This window comes from Ischnura elegans, chromosome 4 (genome assembly GCF_921293095.1).
Source record: "Ischnura elegans chromosome 4, ioIscEleg1.1, whole genome shotgun sequence".
NCBI classification, from domain to species: domain Eukaryota; kingdom Metazoa; phylum Arthropoda; class Insecta; order Odonata; family Coenagrionidae; genus Ischnura; species Ischnura elegans.
The window spans coordinates 112,578,605-112,593,655 of NC_060249.1; the positions used below are offsets into that span (position 1 = coordinate 112,578,605).

The following is a 15,051-nucleotide window of genomic DNA, read 5'->3' on the forward strand; positions in this document are numbered from 1 at the left end:
AAGAAATCAATTAAACCAACATTCCATTCATCCATCAATGATCGCGTGTCATCGTTTCCTGATCTAAATTGCGCAACTTCATAGTTTGAAGGGATTTCCTGCGGCGAAGAAAAATATCAAGAAAACTCGTAGTTCTTTTAATGCTCTATTTAGCATGAATGACATTATTACAATAATCATCTAATACAAGGAGTAACTGTAACTAGTAGATTTGTGAATCGCAAACACCCAATATTTGTCGGTGAATTTGAAGACAATTTAGAGGATGAAATGTGCAATTAATTAATAAGGCGGAAAATTAATTGATAATCATTAAATAAATAACTGTGATTACATGAACCGCTACTAATTCGCGCCCTAAGGTCCTCAATATGTTACTGAAGGAACCGAAATATAAATCAGGTAGAATTTATTTTAGGTCTTCACAACTTGGATGTTAACGAAGGAGTATGTTCGTAGAATTTTGTACACATGACCTCACAATTTGAATTCAGCTACGCTAAATCACTTTTTCATGTCAAATTTCACCTTTGGTAAATTTAAATCATATTAGAACAAAATATATTATCAATTTTCTAATGACTACGTTTTTGCCAGCGGTTAGATTCTCAGAAAATAATAGCTTATGAATTTTAATTTGCAAATTTTTCGTATTTTTTAAAGTATTTATTACTATCCATCCTTCCACCCCTTTATTACCACGTGTGGGGAGCAGGTATTCGTGTTTTACGATGCAAGGGGCTCCCTCAAGGTCCGAGTGTATTCGTCAGCTTGCCATTACTTTGGGTGAAGCAGGGGGAAGGGGTGGGCTGGGAGGTGAGGAGATATCGAGGAGGAGAGGATGGAGGCAAGATCAGAATTTTTCCCCTCAAGGTCAAGGGAAGCTGAGAGGGACGGCTGGGAAAAGACGGGGAGCCAGGAAAACGTATAAGTAAAGGTCGGGAATGGGTAGAAAAGAGAAAAAGTGCATGCATTATCCTGAGGCGCCAGGGGTTGTCAAATCTGTCAACTGTCACCACAGGCGGAGGGAGAGTGGGGAAGGTAAGGTGAAGTGTGGCGGAGTGTCCTGCAAGAGAGGGATGGGCCACGGGTTTCTTAACACCTTCCTCAATGTAATCGCATCATGAATGCTGAGAACGATGGATACTGCAACCACTACTGAAATGCATTAACTGCTTTCAAACATTCCAAGATAAAAATAATTCTATACGCAACGCAGTCCCTGGACCACTGAGCGACTTAATGCTCATCCAATCCACACTGGATGAAAAGGCACATTTGACAGCGCAAAAAGAATAAGAAATAAATAATAAGTATTTTGGAGATACAACATATCTCCAAAATGGGGTAGCAATCAATAAGAACGAGAGGATATGGATCAACATTTCAACAATAACAAATAATAGGATGTAGGGACCTCTGTTTTATCTTGGCCAAAGGATAAAATAAATATCCAGGAAGGAGTCGCGGGCCGATTTGTGGGGGAAATTGTAAGAAATAAAGGAAGGCATTTTGTACATCATCGGAAAAAAGATGGAAATTAGAGGAAGAAAGGATCGTGACTCCCGGTACCTACGGTACCTTCAAGCAATCTAATCACTACTGAAAGTTGCTAAAGGGTGCCCGCAAGTCATCCAATTTTTATTATGAACCTGGTATTAGCTTTTCTTACAGAAAACCGTTTAATTTTTCGACCGGGGCGGACGGCATTTGCATGCGCAAGGCTCAACCACAGTCTTATGATAACTCACATTGGCCCAAGCAGACTTGGTAAATAATAATAGGGCCTGCATGTATTATTACCGTTCCTACAAACAAAATATGGACAACTTGGCGCTTTATTTACGTAATACGAAGGCAACTCACAGGTGTTCCTGAGACGACTTTTCAATCGGTTGTACCAAATAATGAGTTTTTGGAAACCAAAATCTCTTTTAATAAAAGGATTGTATTCTGAATAATAAATTGTGAATGAACACACTGAATAAATTCGCTTCCATCATATTTTGACCCAAAAACTGAACTTAATGAAGGAAAGGAATTTTATCTCAGCAGTTAGCAGCCTTTTAACTGTCCCGTTTTTCATAGCTGGTACGGCATGCACTTAATTTATCTTAGTTATAAATTCAAGTTTAAAAGCCCTGGACTGAATATTTATACAACTTTAAACTCTAACATCCATTAATATATTTATGGAGTGATTTTAGAACAAGTAATATCACTTTAATTCGTTGAAAATACAGCAAAAAACTACCTTCGGGAAACATGGCCGCCCTGCAGAAGTTTCATAATTTGAAAGCTAAATTTCGAGTTCAATTCCTGACAGTTTGATATGTTTACAGAACTAATTAATTCCATGCCTAATGATACGATTTCAGTTGATTATTATGCTAGTAATTACTCTGGGATGACAGGAAAAGTGACTAAAAATACGCTAAATGCTTTAAGATAGATCGAGAAAGTTTCTTTGAAATAATGACTAGCGATCTGTGACACCACGACTTTACCAGTCCATTCCGCTAACAATGAAAAAGCGAAGCAAATTTTTCTACAATTGATTCCTGGAAATGTGAGTCCTTAGGCAAAAACTTGAATTATAATGCACGTATTTCTCAGATAGTAATCTTTTAAAAAAGAAACAGTCAGTCAGGAAGCATAAAATGTCGTATACGTTTTAGCTTGGCAAGCTCGTCACGAAATACAATTTTATTAAGGTAGAGAAACACTAGACCTTAGCAAAGCACGTGTGGGGACGACATGCGAAAAAGATAATCGTGACAGTCACTAATGACGCTGTTACGCGGAATCCCGCGCCAAAGTAACGCATTTAGTAGCAGGAGGATAATCCGAATGGGAAATTTCGCGAATTTGCGTCCGTAGACATCCATCCTAGAGACGACATAAACACGACAAGAGACGATCCCCGACGGCAATCGAAGAAAATGACGTCACCTCCTCCTACTCCCACAATGCACCGCGACGAAATTGTCCCCTCCCTCTACAGACAAGAGACTTCAGAGTGCAGTACACCCCTACATACACCACCCCCAAAGCCAGCCCATGCAAGACGGCAGGCAGTCAGCGGGCCGGTCCGTCGCCTTGCCGACCAATTCGCCAGGCGGCAGCGTCGGCGCCTTCGCACAAACGCAACGCGGGAATCGTGTTGTCGCGAGACAATTATTATTGGAGGCATTCGCACTATAAGGCGAAAGAGAGGGAGGGTTGGGAGGGGTAAAAGAAGGCGGCGATGTATACACACACGAACGCCCGACTTCCCCGCTTCCTCCCCCCACTCCTCCAATGAGATCCCCCTCCCTCCGTCATTCTTTCATCCCTTACTACGCCTCCTCTCCCCCCACCTCCCGCCTTACCCCCCCTCCCGAGACGGCTCCTTTCTCCTTTTTCAGTTTCACCGCGGAGTGAGTCTTCCTCGAGTCGTCCAAGACGCAAGAGTCTCTCTGGAGAGGACCCTTGCAGAAGAAGAGAGGAGGGGAGCTTCTCCTTTGTCGGCGGCGGGACTCTTCTTCACCGCGAGCGCAGTGCATGCTGAGGACTCTGGAGGAATAGAGAGATACCGAAGATTGTGCCAGTTATCTTTTTGGAACCTACGTCGGCTATCGTCGGGAACCTCTCCGGGAGAGCACCTCGCCAGTAACTGTAATGCGGTGAGTACACTATCTAAACTTACGTAAAGTAGTTCGCGAGTCAACACAAGGGTGCATGGCAGGGGATATGATTTTTCCATCCAATGAACAATACACAACGAGGAACTGCAATGCTGCAAGGACACTTCCCTGGGTTGTTGAATCGCTTCACCGATGGTGCGATTTCACCCGTACTGAGATCACCACTCATCCCAACCGGTTTGTTTACAGTTTAAATTCATTCACTAGGTCCATTCATTGTTGTAGTCAAATTTGAATTAATAGATGCGCTTAAGCATTCAAGACTTTTTTATCCTCCAATAGATCAAGGCTTCAGAACACAATGTCATCATCAGGGTCTGCTTCTATCAGCCTTAGTCAGAGGAAAAATAAAATTTGAATTCACATGGTGTATACGTTTAATTAAATATAAATACTGAGACCTTCCACGGATTTTACTTCAACCAAACATCATTTGCCTTGGCCATTGGGGCCATTAATAAGAGTGGGCTCTACTAGTTCTGTTCTTTTTACATGGATTATGGTGGTTGAAATACTTCTTCGCGTCCCTGTATCTCTAGAGAGTTTGAGGCAGATTTATATACCAAAGATAAATAATCCTGACCACATCTAGTTAGGCATCCCTTGAAACGATGCATTCATTCTCACGATAGGGTTAAGTCCACCCTTGGCAATCTTTTCACACGGTTTAGTATCAGTTTTTTTATCCTCACATTAAGTCTTCGATGGGAAATAGATTGATCCTCATTCAGTAGGACCCGCTGTAATATTTGCCATCAAAAATCGAAGCGGCAAGTTTTTAAAAGGTCTGAGCAGTTCTCAATGGCGCATGTTCATTCATCTTCGTCCCACCTCTCCTCCATCATCATCCCATTCTACTCTCCTATTCCATAGCATAGGTTAATCGTCGAGGGCTTTGGGGGTTAGAAGCCGTAAAGCACAACGGAGCACTGCTTGTGACTTAAGCCATACCCGACTGTGGTATTTACTTTTCCTTGCACACCTCACCAACTATGGAAAGTCAAATGAATATCCCGCAAGACAAGACAGGGAATCGCTATTTTCAGGAATCGGAACAACTTGAACTATTTCGACTAAAATAATTTTAAATAAAAAAAACTGACACCGTTATCTGCCAGACAGCCAATAACTTACTACTTCGGAGGAAATTGTAGGACTAGATAATGTTTAAACATTTTCATTAATGGACAACAAACTATGCGTTTTAAAAATACGCCAAAGCCATATTATTCATCTATATTGACGTGTACAACTTATATTGGAAGATGAATGCTGTAGACCAAGTAGTTTTTCCTAGGCTGAGTTACAAAGTTGCTGAAGTTGACAAAACGGCAAATTTTAGGGTGCGCGGAGTCATTTATTGCACTCGCGTGTCTACATTTTTGAAATTTCCATTAAACGAAAAATAAATTAAAATAAGGAATAAAATTATCTTTAAAATGACGTATTATTTGTTGCTTTAGAATGCGCACAAGCTCAGATATAAATTCGCAAAGTACAGCGGCACATCATTTTGACTCCGATAGTAGGTTGCAATAATAATGAGGGCATCCGAGCGAGCAGAATAGTAAATATAAATCTATTTTTAAACTGAATCCACCAAAAGCTCCAATTTGTGCGAATACGTGAACATGTGGCCAATTGATCGCCACCGTTCAAACATCGAGCATTCTTTCTATCGTTTCGTTCATGTCCATCTACCCACGCGGTAAATTGCATCGTTGTGCACGGCTTGCAGCATGATTCACTGGCGGTGCGATCGTAGAACAAAAGGCGGAAACGCCATTACCATCAGTTATTTTTTATCGGAATTCCATTGAGAGAATTCGGAATTTTAGAATCACTCGCGTGGTTAAAATATTTTTTCATATAAATGCGGTAGCTATCATTTTCCTACATCAAAAGGGCATTCTTCAGAAAAACCAGGAAAGACTTTTCATTTCCGTCTGTCCCGAAAATTTAATCAACGTCAGAGAAAAGCCTAAAGAGACAGGAGAAATCATTTGCTACAACATTCAAGCGGTGATTTTTCCTCATCTTCTTTTTTATTGGTATTACTCCGATATCAGGTTCCCCACCTTTATCTAAGGTGGGGAACCTTTTCATATATACCTTTACACTCTCTCACATACCTTTTCCCAACATGCATTTCAGGTGGTGCTCAATATCTCTTAAAATTCACTTTTATCCATTGAATTTACTTAAATCATTGCACTACACTTATTACATATTTGCCCCCCCCCCCAATATTCATCAAATACATATAATTAGGTTGTCTGGAAAATATCAAAATAGTTAGAGGATATTGTGGAAAAGTCAAGTCATTTCTGGCATATATTTAAGTGCCTACCTGTAACTTATTCTATTCACTCAATACAGAATAATTATAGCCGGAAATTATTGTGAATTCTCCAATACAGAATACACAATAATTTCCAGCTTCACACTCTCCATTGATCGCGTTAGAAGATGACCCGCACCCACCGATACAAATAGTAAACATACCATCGCAAATAAATTCCGATGTGTTGTGAGAAGACAATTAATTCATGATGTCATAGTTAATTCCACATATAATTAATCCTAATGGTCGTAAAGCCTGAATCACACGATAATTTTTTTTTCGTCGCGAAAGTGATCACTATCGCGATCACTAGAGTGATCACTCGCAAAATGATCGTCGCTGGCAACTGTTTTTTGCGATCGCGATATGGATTCCCATCGCTATTTTTCATCACTCGTCCGGTCGCTTTTTCCGTCGCTAAAACCGTCCCTGAAACCCCATATCAGCCAATCGGAACGCATTCCCCTATGGAGCGATTGCAGCGTAACGTTTGACAATCGTGGGAATGACATAGATAAACATACACGCTATACAAACACGCTATATGCGGTTCCTATGACAACGAGCTGTGATATCGGAAGTGATGCGAAAAGCGACGGCGGGAGTGACCGTGTGATTCAGAAAAATCATCACCAGAGCGATCGCTTTTCGCGACGGGAAAAGTGATCGCGATAGTGATCACTTTCGCGACGAGAAAAAATGATCGTGTGATTCAGGCTTAACTAAGTCACACTTTTCTTCATGCTCTTCATAGAGGTGGGATGGTCTTTGCATAGTCGAGAGAATTTCAAGAATGTCGAACTAGACCCGCGAAAATAGTGCCCATTTTTCATAAAAATATTGCAGATTAGTTTATTATTCATAATTTTTAATGCTTTTCCATACATACGACAAATAACCGTTTGGTAATCATTCTGAGATGGAAAACACGGATATTATCGGGTTGAAATTGACTGGGCTGAAAGTTGATATATTTTCGAAGGCATTTTTTACGAGATAACTAGAAATTTCCATATTTATTATCGCTTTGGATAGTAAAACAGTTTTATCCAATAATAATAATAATAATTACAAACCGAGGCAGCATTTATACCTAACGCTATTTTACTTAGCGACTTCTATATCACTTCAAAAGACACCTAAAACGGCAATGTGACTGTTTACGCTCGCAAGAAGAAGTATACCATAATTCGAAGTCAATGTCCATTAAAACTAAAATTTACACTAAATACGTTCATAGCAAATTTAAATCCCTGGAGGATATTAAAAATCAAATACTACCCAAATTAATGGTATCCAAGAAATATTTTAGCTGTTCTGTTGTCATACTTTTATTAGGTAATTCTGGAAAACGTGCATCGATGCCATGATGAACTTCCATGCGGAACGACACTTTTCGTGGCACACGTGGAACGTGCGAAAAACTCCTAAGGTAAAAATCTATCGAACCTAAGTTCTATTTCATGGAACATTATTTCTGACGACCAAAGGTAGATTTCTGACGACCAAAGGATCTTGCAACTATTAAATGAAAAACTGGTTATAAAATATGGATTTAAAAAGATACGTGAATGGAGGAAATACCCGTACCCAAACCAAGAGATGCTTTAAAGGCAATCAAGAATCGATCATTCCGACTTTCCTCGTGGTACCCAAGATATAGGAATAAAAATTAGAGATTTTTAGTTTAAATAACACGCATATCCACCAGGCCATTTCATTTCAATAGTTCATTAGGCAGCTTTTCAATCTACAGCTGCCGATCACCATTTGATGATAACATAATTCAAGAGAGCACTTCAATTTTTACTGATTTGCAGTATTCTTCAGGCCATATTACACTGTAAATTAGTCTTTATTGTCTATTGAGTGAGCGCTTCCAAGATAGAAACTTTATGTTGTAAAACGGCAGACTGGGTTTCATAGTACAAATGTCTGAATGACTGGCTGGGGAAATTTAATGGGCTGGAATTACATTTAGAATGAGTAACATTTTCTGATTGATCCGTTAGTCATAAATCTTGTATCGTGTAAGATGTTATAAGAAAAACGATAAGGGAGACGAATAATGCAACATATGGCCAGTGATGCAGCAGAGAATCAAATATTAAGTTTTACAGGTTCCTATTTCAAAACGTTAGTAAGTCATTATCAGTATAATAAATACCATACATACCAAGATGACTTCCTAACGATGATTACCGTTACAAAATTCAAAAATTTTAATAAAAGCTAAACGTAGGAATATTAAGGCCGCTTTACACGGTACACGGAATTGCGCAATCTGACGTGCGTGCGAAGGCGCAATCAATATTGCGTCGTGCAAAGCGGTGAATTGCTAGAACACATGCGAGAATGCGTGGATGAGAGACGGCAAAATAGCCCCTTTTCTAATTTCGTTCATGCATTCGCGCAATTTCACGCCATTTTAGAAATTAATGCAGCTCTAACCTGCGCAATAGGGTGGTTTCCTATTATTTTTTTATTGCCTAAATCGAAAGATTATTACTCCTGGAGTACGTATTTCACGCTTTTAGATTTTTAAATGACGATATCTATTTTTCGCGATTAAATGAAAAGTGAAAAATTTCAAGCGCGCGAAAACGCGACGCGTAAGTAGGAATGAAGGGAAAAAGTCCGTACGACGCATTTCTGGTTCCCCCTCCCGCCTGGTAGGTGACCTTGATCGAGGCTCTGAGCGCTGATAGGACGCAGGATGCTAACGGGTAGCTGAGTACCTTCCTGTCTGGTAGCGCATGGCTTAAAAAAGGTTTATTAATACCTTATCAAGCGAAGAAAACTTTCCGACCTTAGCCAGTTTTAATAGGTGATTATTAAGACATGTTTCCCTGAGCTCTGTGACTCATGCATGCATTGGTAGCCTCTGACGATGCATAACTCCTATCCTCTCGTGTAGAAACTAGGTCCCTGTGACGTCAGGTGGAGTGGAATCGTATGGGCGCCAATCTGGCCTTTTTCAAATGAGGATAAAATTTGACCCTTGCCATTCGTCTAAACCGGTATTTCAAAAACCAAATAATTTGTGTATTATGAATACACTAATGGTGGGTAACGAATCGCCATCAATGCCTTTTGTTTTCTTTGATGAAGGAAACTACCCTATTCCGTGCCCCGTGTAAAACGGCCTTTAGATCACATCGTAAGGGTAGTACGTGAAATAAATGAAGAATATTTCTAAGAAGAATGCAATTTTATCGGATCTAGTTCAACCATTCGAATTTCTCTTAGCTTCAAAAAGATCATTTTTCCCCTCCAGCCATAAGCAGTACATTCCAAATTTTCAAATTTGATGCAATCATCAGAACACAATATTGAATATATAATATCATCATTAATTTACTTTCTCCTCGAGTCGCATTCGCAATATCCGATAAAGGTAAAATCGCAAATTGTCTCGACCAGCAAGGTTCACTTTTCCAAGGTTCACTTTTTCTTTTTCATGGAGACTTCAGTAGTCAAAAGAACTGTAACCAACAGAAAAGGGGTGACTGTAGGAAAATGGAGCTGCCACGATCATATTTGAAATTACACTACCGCAACAAACTTTTAAAGCCTCTCCCTCACGTTTATTTCAAAATTTTACTCATAAAGAAAAAAGAGAACCTGAAAAACGATTCGCGAATGCTAAATCTGGCTTTATTTTTCCGAATCCGAATTCCAATTCGAAACATGTCGTCATTCTCTCATCAACGACTTGGCGGCAGGGAGGGAATAGAAGCTATTAAGTAGCTGAAGGCGCCGAACGTACGGCTGTGATTCTAACGTCTCAATGTAAACAGCTTATCTGGTGATCCAGCCTTTCGCAGCCAGCGAGGCGATGTAAATGCTTACTCCGGTCGGCTCCAAGCCAAGAAACGGCGGCGTCTTCACTGACAAAAGCACAACACAATTGAAAAAGTGACGTAGTAAGGATCTTGTAAAAGGAAGAGCGTGAACGTACTAAAAATGAGGAATGTGTCAATAACCGAAGAAATTGAAATTTCATATTAATAATCTGAAAGTCCGAAATAAAATTAAAATATAGCTCTTTAAATTAATCGAACGATAAGACTGATACAGCGAGTACGTCTTAACAAACGATATACTTTCCCAAAATTCATTAATGAAACTAGCATTTATGGAATACCTACTAGTTTACGAATAACTGTAACATAATGAAAAAATATGTAATTAAATACATAGTTAAAAAATTACTGATACGTTTCGGTCACGAAGGGACAAACAAATGAGATTCAATTCTATTTCCATTAGGCTCGGTCATGTTGAGACGTTAAATGAAAATAGATTCCACAAGGGTATATGTCCACAACACAAAGATCGAACCAGGAATTTTTTGCAATACTTTGTTATCAAAATAATGGGTAAAAGCAAGATTAATAGGGATAACGCTAATCACATTTTTTGAACGTAAATGTAACAATCCTTGAGTTTTAACCTTGTCCACTCTCAAGAGTTCACTCACTTGAATATTATCGTTTTTCAAGATAATTTGTTTTCACTATCTCAAATAATTTTGAAGCTTCTAGTCATTTGGAAAAGGTGTACGTGGAAAAAACTCGTAACTTTAGTAATAGATATTTGCGGTGGTAATGTGTCACACATATACCGAAGGAGAGGGAGTCTTGTGTTTATGATGGTTTATCCTATGGATAAACTGGATAAAACTTGGTAAATTTCCATTAAATTTTCAAAGGGATGAAATTAAAAAAAAACTTAGCGGAAATTTCTAACGTGATATATATTTTAATATCTATCACGTTAGAGATCACGTGATATATATTTTAATATCTATCACGTTAGAGATTTGATTCCCTGCGGAAGTGTCACGAAGGGAATGAGTATATCACCCAAGTCACATGATGCGGCAAAATTTACATAAAATACGAATATAATCATGCCATCAAACTCACTACAAAGAATAAATCGCAAGCATCTCTGTGGATGAACCGAAATTCAGCTACTATTTAACTAGAGGCGGATGTGTATGGTGACATTTTAAATTTATTTTTGATTTTATTTTAAATTATTAGCCATTCTTAACACAAAGAAGACATTGCATGAAGTACCTTTGGATGAAAGTGTTGAGCAAAAAATGTATCCAATCTCCGCGTTTTCTCGTGTAAGCGCACGATATGGTTGGCTAAAATGATTATACATGCAACACGGAAGGAAGCAAACACTGATGTATGTTTGACAAGTCAGACTCTGTTGCGAGCTCAAGGGTAGTGAACCGGAAGTATTACCGAAACTCATGGCAGTGAAGATTTCACTGATCTCAAGTCGGGTAAGGTCCTCCATCCTTCCGACTCGCCGATCGTCCTCAGGGATTTATCCTCAGTGACCCGAGAAATATTCATTGCCATTGTTCGCAGGGAAAAAAACAGAAATCACATCAGTACCGAAAGTAATGCTTTTTCTATCCGTCAAAATTCCTAAAAATTTCGTGTACTTTCATATAAAGAAGTATAAAAATAATGCTGATGCCTTAAAATATTATTCAGCGCGCCTGGTACATTTAGTGAGTGAATTCAACGTTTGTCAGAGTAGATACTTCATGAAACAAGTAAATTTGCAAGCAGTCACGCGCGCGGGAGCTAAGTTGAACACACCAAGGGTGAAATTCGCAAAGAAAAACTCCTTTGGCTTGGCCGGGAAGGCGACTCCATGGCGGATAGCAGACTAAGCTTTACGAGCAAGGTGTTAGTGCCTCAAGTCCCAAGGCCCTTGGCGTGCCACAGGAGGCGAGATCGTGTTTACTATACCACTGTCAGAGAGAAAACCCTAATTATGCGTAATTCAGCGACTGAATTTTTTTCCCGGATAAACCAAATGATTTTTTCCACGAGGAATTTAAACCTAAGGGTTGAAATGAACGTTTAGTATCATTTTACACTTGCTTCATGAAGCCTTTTGAAAGGAAAATATCCGCACAATTTGGTTCTGGGAAACTAAAACAGACGGACGGACTCTCGCAGGATGACAAAAGAGCGTTAGGCCCGGCGAAATCCGGACGTCTGGTCACCCTATGGATGTGTTTGCACTCATGGGAGGATCCTGGGCAACGAAGTGTTTCGTGCGACAGCACCCTTGATCTTGAAACCCACATAGGTGGATCTCAAAATCATAGGGAAAAGAGACCAAAATATACCAATGGAAAATAAAAGAAGGAACTTGGCGAAGTTCCCTACCCGGGTGTCATGACATAATATCATAGCATATTCATAACATAGTTACATCTTCAGACCTGTCACAAGGTTTATTCGCTTATTTTCCATAATGGAAAGGTTTCACATAGTTAACCCTGAAGCTATCAGTTAAAAGATACTTAACGGTATGTATGTCGTCATTAGTTTATTTTGTATTCGTACTTCTGAAGAGAGCTACGGGAGATCGTCAAGCAATAGTTAAGAGAAAAGTTTAGTGCAAAGTCTGATCAGGAGTGTAGCACTTTACGGTGAGGAAACATGGACACTTACGGAGGAAGGACGAAAGATGACTGGAGGAGATCGAAATTTGGAAGTGTAGAAGAATGGAGAATGTGAAGAGGAGGGAGGACGATGAAGTGCTGGACAGGTGATGAGAGGTAGCTTCTAGATGAGATACGGAGGAGACAGAAGGTACGGATGGAGCGAATGCTGAGCGGTTAGGGCAAGTTGAAAACAGTGTTAGAGAGCAGAATGTTGGGTAAACGAGGGAGAGGAAGGAAGAGAAAAGGAATTTTAGGTAGAATGAAAGGGAGTAGGCGTTAAAAGCGGAGAGGGAAGCCCATATAGGGAGGGGAGGCTGCCAGAATACTTCATAAATACTCCATAGAAATCTACCTTAATCAGTAGAATACTTTAATAATAAGTTCTGAGGTAGGTGGCGGTTTACTGCTTCCTAAGGTGCCTTGTAAATATGCAACTCCACTCGACGACGCCAAGGTTTGGGAGGATCTCAATCGGTAAGTACACTAGGAACGCTGGCGCAAAGCTTCACGGAATGGAGTCGTTCACTGAGACCTGAAATTGCAATTCTTTGAAAGAATTTGGTGGATGGAAAGTAAAGTCGAAGTACGACGGAAAAAAATCTCCTCAAACCAACCACATTTTCCAAACTTCAAAACAAGAAAACGCGAAAGGTACCGCCCACTTTTCATGAGTTGATGACGTCATTAGAGTTCTAAGTTAGTAAGTGTACTTCTAAGATGATGCTCTTCGTGTCACTCTGAAAGATGCCCGCTCTTAACTTCTCAAGGAATGTAAGCCTGACGCACAGCCTCCGATTATCTAGCGCTTCTCAGCGTAATTCGTGTTAAAGCCATGTTCCACTCGCTGATCGCCCGTAGCAATTTAAAGCGAATCGTTTCCCTTTCCTCGGGATTTAATTTATTCTTGGATTAAATCTTTCAGGGTCGGATCCCATTTGCTTTCCATGTATTCGAGGAGCGGCCAGACGAATGCCAAATAACTCCTCTCCATCCGAGAACCTTCCCGCGACGCGCTCGATTAGGCTTTGCGGAAGAGAGAAACGATTTACCACCAAGAGAGCTTTTAATTCTACGGAACCATGAAACAATATATTAGTTTATCAGGAATCATGAGGGGCGGGGTCGATCCCATCTTCATCCTCCTCTGTTTGCACACATGGACGCATGGTGAGCTTCTAATGCCCGTTGGAGACACGTAAAATACAAGCCGGTGGTGACCTGAGGGGAGGCTACCTTCAGGCGCTACCCCGTCCCCCTGAACGACTCTGTTCACCAGACATTATATGGGCTGCCAAATCTGTCCCGCCACTGCGGCCTTGACTCCGAGGCGCCACGGAGCTTCTGGGGCGCCAACCGCTCAGCAGAGAAAACAGTGAGGGCGCTCGTAAAGAAAACTCATCAGTGAAAGAAGAAAAACTTCTCCGCTAAGGCCTTTCACTGCTTAAGAAAGCAAATCCGGTGAAGAACAGAGTGTCTGCTTCCGAAAAGCATCTCAAAATTCAAATTTTCATCTATGGTGGCGAACGACACCCCCAAAAACTATCCTGACTTTACAAATCAGAACACCAATAAGTGTTTCAATTGGATTTTAATCTTACTTTTTATTGAAATTACGCCGAGCAAAATTTCAATTAGCCTCGTATAAGCGCAGCGGTAACTATGGAGCTTTTAGCTTTTTAATTTAGAAAGGAATATCTTCTGAAACAACTTACGCCATTAGCGGCGGTGCAATAAAAAATAATGGCCACGAATAGTTGATGCCGGGAGCCGATTCATGATCATCAATAATTTATCGTTAATACCTATGTTATGTTTGTTCCTCACAGAACGATTAATTATCATCACTCTTCTGGATACTTCAGCCGCTGATGTAACTGGATAACATCATCCACAACCTCCATTCGCCACGTAGAACTAAGACGAATCCTTTCAGCCCGAATGATGACATACGAGCGCTAATTACCACGAAATGACACATGAGTTATCGAGTAGCTCGAAAATCGTCAGTTAAAAAATATTTTTATAAAGCGATAAAGAAAAATGTCAGCAATTGAAGCAACTTGAAGTGGAGGATAATTTATCACTCCTAAGCTGGCACATTGCACAAAATAAATCGTTTTGAATTTGAATTAACTCAACATAATTGATATCCACATAAAAAAGTGAAAATTAAATAACATTAACTAAGATTAACTGAAATTTCAGCAGGGAAGTAGCCAATGTATTTGCACAAACTATTACTTGTGAAATAATTTGACAACTTTTAAAAAATGAGGAAAATTTTTGGATAAAAAATGATATCATGACAAGAATTTTCACAAATCAAGAAATTCAAGAAAACCTTCGAGTATTTCACAAAACCTTGATAAAGAGCAAATTCAATGTTATGCTTCTGATTCGTGCCTTGGCGGTCGAATAAAATAAACGCAGAAGTATTTATTTATCACTAAACTTTGCATCAGATTTCATATAATTTTAATGGCTTAGTTTCCAACAAAATATCACTTCCACTGAGTCATGAAAGAGGCAAA

The 15,051-nt window shown here is 39.8% G+C and overlaps 1 protein-coding gene across 1 annotated transcript in view; it reads left to right on the plus strand.

Annotated features, from left to right (window-relative positions):
• Positions 1-3,420: 3,420 nt before the first annotated feature.
• Positions 3,421-15,051, plus strand: part of LOC124157897 — a 31,042-nt gene continuing 19,411 nt past the window's right edge. Inside the window, exon 1 of the mRNA XM_046532963.1 lies at positions 3,421-3,665. The gene's annotated coding sequence lies outside the window, so the exon portion shown is untranslated. The remainder of the gene's footprint in view (positions 3,666-15,051) is intronic.